The sequence below is a fragment of the Mus caroli genome, unplaced genomic scaffold, assembly GCF_978045245.1.
Source record: "Mus caroli unplaced genomic scaffold, Mus_caroli_1 scaffold_5, whole genome shotgun sequence".
In the NCBI taxonomy this organism is placed as follows: Eukaryota; Metazoa; Chordata; class Mammalia; order Rodentia; family Muridae; genus Mus; species Mus caroli.
In genome coordinates this window covers 89,253,350-89,260,141 of record NW_028227260.1, presented here as the reverse complement: position 1 = coordinate 89,260,141, position 6,792 = coordinate 89,253,350, and the positions used below count along the sequence as shown (strand labels likewise).

General features: G+C 37.5%; 1 non-coding gene across 1 annotated transcript; it reads left to right on the top strand.

Moving 5' to 3' along the window:
* The first annotated feature begins 5,759 nt into the window (after positions 1 to 5,759).
* On the top strand, positions 5,760 to 5,866 carry LOC115030242 (U6 spliceosomal RNA). Its single transcript, XR_003835834.1, has one exon. It is a non-coding gene; the product is annotated as a U6 spliceosomal RNA (small nuclear RNA).
* Positions 5,867 to 6,792: the final 926 nt, after the last annotated feature.

Genomic DNA, 6,792 nt, shown 5'->3' with positions numbered 1-6,792 from the left:
GAACCTCTTGTTTCCTGTGCTCTCAACCTACCGACAGTCATATAATTATTTGAGTTTCACTGAATGGTCTGAATTTTCAATCCATCAAATGATTGCAATTTCTGTTAATACTGTAGTTCTTTTACTTTTTTATTAGATATTGTCTTCATTTACATTTCAAATGCTATCCCGAAAGTCCCCTATACACTCCCCCCACCCCACTCCCCTACCCACCCACTTCTGCTTCCTGGCCCTGGCATTCCCCTGTACTGGGGCATATAATCTTTAAAGACCAAGGGCCTCTCTTCCCAATGATGGCAGACTAGGCCATTGTCTGCTACAAATGTAGCTAGAGACACAAGCTCTGCGGGTACTGGTTAGTTCATACTGTTGTTCCTCCTATAGGGTTGCAGACCCCTTCATTCCTTGGGTACTTTCTCTAGCTACTCCATTGAGAGCCCTGTGTTCCATCTAATAGATGACTGTGAGCACCACTTTTGTATTTGCCAGGCACTGGCATAGCTTCACAAGAGATAGCTATATCAGGGTCCTGTCAACAAAATCTTGCTGTCATATGCAATAGTGTCTGCGTTTGGTGGCTGTTTATGTGATGGATCCCCGGGTGGGCAGTCTCTGGATGGTCCTTCCTTCCATCTCAGCTCCATACTTTGTCTCTGTAACTCCCTCCATGCATATTTTGTTCTCTATTCTAAGGAGCAATGAAGTATCCATACGTTGTCTTCCCTTTTTCTTGATTCTCATGTGTTTTGCAAATTGTATCTTCGTTATTCTAAGTTTCTGGGCTAATATCCACTTATCAGTGAGTACATATCATGTGAGTTCTTTTGTGATTGGATTACCTCACTCAGTATGATATCCTCCAGATACATCCATTTGTCTAGGAATTTCATAAATTTATTGTTTCTAATACCTGAGTAATACTCCATTGTGTAAATGTACCACATTTTCTGTATCCATTCCTTTGTTGAGGGACATCTGGGTTCTTTCCAGCTTCTTGCTATTGTAAATGAGTCTGCTATGAATATAGTGGAGCATGTGGCCTTATTACAAGTTGGAACAGTCCTTAATGCTTCAAACAACAGAGAAACCCAATGAATAAATCTGGTTATGACTCAAAGTTAAAGCTTATGTGGTCTCTAATTCTAGAGTCAGAGGGATAATTAGGGCAGTCAGGAACATAGACAAGATAACATTTTCTTGCTTGCTCATGTAAGGCCTTGTAAGACTTGTTTCAGAAGTCTTTACAGATTTTCCTAAATATTTCATGACCAAGAGGTTTTCTTGAATGATTTACCATAAACATGGTATAATGAAGATAAATTAGAGCTATTGTGATCTGTTCACTTATCTGTCTTCTGGAATATGATCAGTCTTTCATCTGTCCCTATGATTTTAATCTCTGTAGAAATATATATTATGAATTTTTCAATTCATTCAAGTAATTAATAAGACTATCATTTGATTTTCTCTGTAGTTTTAGAAAAACTGACCAACTTGATTCTTTGAAGAATACAATTTTTCCCATAAAGCAACATTGTGAATTATGTGGTATATTTTTTCATATTTTGAAGTAGAAATATATTTATCTTCTGAATGCTAATTAATTTCCTGGATAGTGGTATTTTAGGTTAGCAGGGACTGTACTCTATTAACCAAATTGGTTTTCTTAGACAATGTACTTAGCAGTTGGCACAGTAGCCACCAAGGTACACTTCCTTGTGCCTCAGGTTTTAAAAAAAACAAAAACCAAAGCAAAACAATACAAAAAGCTTTCTGTGAGACTTGATCCATGACTGTACATCTGGGAAAGTAATTGATGATATATTCTATTAGGTTATGGTTTTTGAATGAAATGTTATTAAATGCTAAAACTCTTGACTTGAAATTGGCACTGAAAAGGCACATGTTTCTAGTTTCATCCTTTTGAATTTCTGTCTGTACTGCCTAGTTTTGTGTCAGCATGACATAAGCTAGAGTTATCTGAAAGAAAACCTCAGTTGAGAAAATGCCTCCATTAAATCTAGCTATAAGGCAATAATCTTAGTGATTGATGGGGAAGGGACCAGAAACTTCTGGATGGTGCCATCACTGGACTGGTGGATGTAAATAAATTTAATTTAAAAAGTTATGTTTGGGCAGTGAGGAGAGCTGGCTCTGTATTCAGTCACTGGGAAAGGAAATGAAAGCCTTGACAATAATGGCACTGTGATTATTTTTAGAAAGAAGCCAATGGACAGAAGCAGCTGACCCCTGTTGTTGAAGTAGAGAGAAGGCTGAAAGAAGCTGAGGAGAATGTTTATCCTGTAGGAGGACCCCCAAGATCTTTCAAACACTGGACCACCAAACAGGCAGCATACACTAGCTGATATGAGGCTCCCAACACATACAGTAGAGGACTTCCCGGTCTGTGTTCATTCAGAGATGATGCATATAACCCTCAAAATACTGGAGACCCCTGGGAGTTTAGAGGCCAGGTGGGTGGGGGTTGGAACATCCAAATGGAGACAGGGGATTTGGGAGGAGGTATGGGATGTGGAACAGTTGGAGGCTCGACAAGGGTTGGGGGAATAAAATATGGAGTGTAAAAATAAATAAATAAATAAATAGATAAAAAAATGAATAAATAAATAAATAAGAGAAAGAAGCAGAAGTGAAAAAATGGGCCAGAGAGTGGCTTGACAGAAGCCATCTCCTGATGAAATCAGTGAAAAATTGGGAAGTACAGGAAGATTCAGAGCTAAAGGAGCCAAATGAGGCCAATTCTGGATGCAAGTACACTGTCAAAGAAGCCCTTGTCGAGTAGGCAGAAGACATTATTTCCTTCCCTTCCTGCTCTCTACTCTGAATGATTTTAAAAGTTTTAAAAACCCTGAAAAATAAATGGCCTTGCAGTTCTCTCCTCTAAAAAAAAAAAAAAAAAAAGACATATCATTTTCAAGTACTTATTCCTGAGAGAAATTAGGAATATGAACAAAATAAATGTGAATTTGAAAATTAAATCATGCATAATTGAATTGAATGTATACTTTTCAAAAAATGAAATCAATTTCTTAATGGTTTAGTTATCAATGAGCTCAGAATCAATATAATTTATTCTTTTCATGATATCTATGACTCTACAGAACATGTGTACAGGAGAAAGTTTGAGTCAAAGTAAAATATCCCTATTACTGCATCAGAAATCAAACTCAAAGCTTTGTATACACTGATTTGGTGATAACACAAATATTTAACACTTCCATTTTGAGTTGTGGTTGAGGAAAGTTATAAGTTCCCAAGACCTCCCTGAAAACTGACATTCTACTTGGCAGAGAGTGTTGTGCGAGGAAGTGTTTGTGAACTCCAAAAGACTGCCAAGGAGTCAATTCTGATGCGGTCACACTAGGGACTCTTTATGGCAAGCTCCAGTTTGGACTCCCTGCCAACCCTGACATAGCAAGACTGGAATATGGAGCCAAGAGCCTTGTTTCAGGAAAGCATTTATAAAGGCAAAACAGTGTTATCTAGCCTGACACATATCTGATTGGGGGGCCATTATGGCCTTAAACTCAATTGGCTTATATTGGGAGCCAAACCATAAATTTAACTTCTGCTTTTCTTTTGATTGGTCGTTGTTATGAAGTGAAGTGCCAGGGTTCTAACCTGGAGGCACAGGCCTATTGTGGAATAACCTGGAAACTGGTGCTAGATTCTGCCTTGTTAGTTAACTTGAGTTCTACCTTAGGTCAGGTTCTCTATGACAGAGTCTGCTCCCAAAAGATCTGGTCTCTCAACAAGCGATATGGGTAACTGACATTCTGTTGGCAAGTTAAGACCAGAATATTAGACAAGGCAAGTCTACTGCGAAAGGTGAATTTCCCAACTAGTGGGAGGTGGGAAAATGTACAAGAAACACATGTTCCTAAGGAAGTCTCCTATACCTTTATCCTGATTGGTGGGATATCTTGGCACAGATGTTTGCAGATCTCAGGCTTAAAAGCCCATAGGATTTTGACTCAATGTCACAGTTCAGCTCCTGAGACGTCAATGTGGCCCTGATCAGTTTTGGGGTATAGTGTTCAATAAACTATCCCTCTTTGACTGAAAAGAAAAAGAAAGGAGAGAGAAGAACACTTAAAATGTAGTTACTAGGACAGGTGTCCCATATTAGGTTTAGGATTTTTACAGAACATTTGCAAGACTCTGAATTCAATTCTGAGAATGGCAAAGAAATTTAGAAAAAAAAAATCAAATTTCAGGACAGGTGCGTTTTTAGATACTTCCTCGACCACTTTTCTCATTTTAGTACACTAAATAAACATTTTTTTCTCATAAAAAGAGAAAGAATGAAGGCTATGCAAGCCATGATAAACAAGCCAGTAAAAAGCATTTCTCCATGACCTCTATGTCAGCTCCGACCTCCAGTTTCCTGCCATGTTTGAGTTCATGTCCTGACTTCCTTTAATGATGAACTGCAAAGTAGAAATGTAAGTCGAATAAATCCTTTTCTCTGTAACTTGCTTTTTGTTATGATGTTCCATTGCAGCAATAGAAACCCTAACTAAGATATTCTTGCTAAATATTAAGCCTGGATACTGTCTATAAGTTGCTTATTATGCACTTGTGGATTGATGAAGATGAAGAACTTGAGTATATATTCAAGAAATATTGCATTTATAATAAAGGGAATGGGTTTCAAGATGACTTCATTAGTATTTCTTAATCAATCCATTTGTAAAATTCAAAGTTCTGCTGAAAATAACATAAGTAATGGTCTTAAGCACACTGTTTAAAGATGAGGAAGTCTTCTCCTACCATTAATTTCTATGTAATCATTTTGATTCAGCCAAGAATCCTATAAAGTCTGATCTTTCTGTGTGTGTTTTCAGACAGTATTCTTTTCCTCCCTACAAACACTGTATCACAGAAAGTTATACATTAAACAATGAGTATTTTGTTCTGCTAAGCCAGTGGCTCTAAACCAATGGGTTATGAACCCACTGTGATTTGCATCTCAGATACCCTGCATATTGCAGTCATGAATTATTAACAAAAATAATTTTTATGATTGGAGGTCACCAAAACATGAGGAACTGTAAAGATCACAGCACTAGGAAAATTGAGAACCATTGTTCTAAACAGTGATGCATGTAAAAATTATTAACTAAACTTATATTCAGGAAAGCAGAAACTGGCTTGAAAACTCTTGAGATACCAATTTATTTTTAAAAACATTGCAGAAACACACTGAAGTAGTCTTCTATTTGTTGTTACTAGTTTTGTATAGCATTCTGTAATTCACATAATATGTTAAATAGCTAAAACTGGAAAATATAATTAACCAACATATGAGGCCAGCACTACTCCCATCTGTTTTAAGTCAAATGTATCCAAGTTTCCAGTATTAACAGCATGTTCTCCACAGGATCATTGTGAACATGAACCAGTAGGTCCGGTATTGCTCCCTTCCTTCATGCCTCTTCACTATCCCTCTTCACTATGCCTCTTCACTACCCCACCAGCTGGTTCCAAAGCTTTCCTTATTTCCTCACTTTCGCTGCATCCTATTACATATACTGTTACATTCTATATTTCTCTATCCCCTAAAAGTTCTTCCTATACTACACTATTATTTATCTCCTTTCTAGTTTTGTGACCTGCAAACACACACACACACACACACACACACACACACACACACACACACACACAAAGAGATTCAATGCAATCCCCATCAAAATTCCAAATCAATTCTTCAATGAATTAGAAAGTGCAATCTGGTGCTCGCTTCGGCAGCACATATACTAAAATTGGAACGATACAGAGAAGATTAGCATGGCCCCTGCGCAAGGATGACACGCAAATTCGTGAAGCGTTCCATATTTTTACAGACACTAAAAGAACAAAAATTCCAGCCCAGGCTACTATACCCAGCCAAACTCTCAATTAACATAGATGGAGAAACCAAAGTATTCCACTACAAAACCAAATTCACACATTATCTCTCCACGAATCCAGCCCTCCAAAGGATAATAACAGGAAAAAAACCAATACAAGGACGGGAACCACGTCCTAGAAACAACAAGAAGGTAATCCCTCAACAAACCCAAAAGAAGACAGCCACAAGAACAGAATGCCAATTTTAACAACAAAAATAACAGGAAACAACAATTACTTTTCCTTAATATCTCTTAATATCAATGGTCTCAACTCCCCGATAAAAAGACTAACAAACTGGCTACACAAACAAGACCCAACATTTTGCTGCTTACAGGAAACTCATCTCAGAGAAAAAGATAGACACTACCTCAGAATGAAAGGCTGGAAAACAATTTTCCAAGCAAATGGTATGAAGAAACAAGCTGGAGTAGCCATTCTAATATCTGATAAGATTGACTTCCAACACAAAGTCATCAAAAAAGACAGGGAGGGGCACTTCATACTCATCAAAGGTAAAATCCTCCAAGAGGAACTATCAATCCTGAATATCTATGCTCCAAATACAAAGGCAGCCTCATTCATTAAAGAAACTTTAGTAAATCTCAAAGCACACATTGCACCTCATACAATAATAGTGGGAGACTTCAACACACCACTTTCACCAATGGACAGATCATGGAAACAGAAACTAAACAGGGACACAGTGAAACTAACAGAAGTTATGGATCAAATGGATCTGGCAGATATCTACAGAACATTTTACCCTAAAACAAAAGGATATACCTTCTTCTCAGCACCTCATGGTACCTTCTCCAAAATTGACCACGTAATTGGGCACAAAACAGGACTCAACAGATACAAAAATATTGAAAT